Raw genomic sequence first — 1,220 nt, forward strand, 5'->3', positions numbered from 1 at the left:
CCACTGCATATTCCGAGTGCAATTTGTTTGCAAGATCACGAATAAAGCCGACTTCCTCTTGGAGATATTTCTACAAAACACTAAATAACGAATCGAGTTTTTTGACACTGTATTATATCTTGTCGTCAAATTTCCAAGAAGGCAGTCAATGAGGACATAAAAAACTTCATGTTTGAATTTGTTCTCGGGATTTTGGTAGTCTGTTACATCTTCTGTCTCGTCTGCAAAAAGCTTCCTTTTCTTTTGACGTTTTGCTGTTTCGGCAAAGGAATGTTCAATCTCATAGTTATCTGCTATTAATTTGGACTCACTCAAGATTGCGTCCCATTCATCTCGTAAGCTTTTCAGATCTTTAATCAGACTATTGATATTTGCCACCTCAACGTCAAAAGTCGCATCTCGTGCTTGAAGCATTCTATTTCTGTGATCGATTGCTGTGAGGATTTTGAGTCAAACAGATGCCATTATCACACATTCAAAATTTTCCACCCTTGTGGACTGGAACTAAAAATGTCATACAGCTTCTGTACAGCTCCAAAGAAAGTTATGACTCAGGATGCACACCACACACTTTCAAACCCCGACAGCCGCATGGAGAGTATGTGGCAAGTGAACACTGTCTTAAAAATATGAGCCTGTGCACCATTATACAGACCACACATGTTGCTACCGTTGTTGTAGCCTTGGCCTCGGCAGTCTGTAATTTGAATGGTTTTTTTTTCATTTAGTGTATCAAGGATAATTTTAGCGATGTCTTCTCCTGTTTTCTTGTTACAATCTACACATTTCAGAAATCTCTCTTCTACTTTGTAGACATTTGTATCACTGTCGAAGTGAACATAACGCAAAATGAAAACAGTTTGTTCGACGTGTGAAGAGTCTGGGGTTGCATCAACGATAGAGTGGAGTAATATTTCGTTTCCGCTCTTTCATTCAAAATCACGCCCGTCACTCTTGATGCACAACATTGGATGAATTCATTTTGGCTTTCTGGTGATAAATAGTGAGCTTGTAAGCGCCTTTTTTCATTTTGTGATTTTTCAACTTTTGTAAGATGCTCAGCAAGGAAAGGATCGTAATGGCCAATCATTTCCAGAAGTCCAAGAAAGCACTACATTGTACCAAAGTTCTGTGAAGTTGTCAGATATACAGCTCAAATTGCAGCCAAAATATATGTAATTTCAAAGCTTTGTACTCTCTCTCTCTCTCTCTCTCTCTCT

This window comes from Aplysia californica, unplaced genomic scaffold, assembly GCF_000002075.1.
Source record: "Aplysia californica isolate F4 #8 unplaced genomic scaffold, AplCal3.0 scaffold00167, whole genome shotgun sequence".
NCBI lineage: Eukaryota > Metazoa > Mollusca > Gastropoda > Aplysiida > Aplysiidae > Aplysia > Aplysia californica.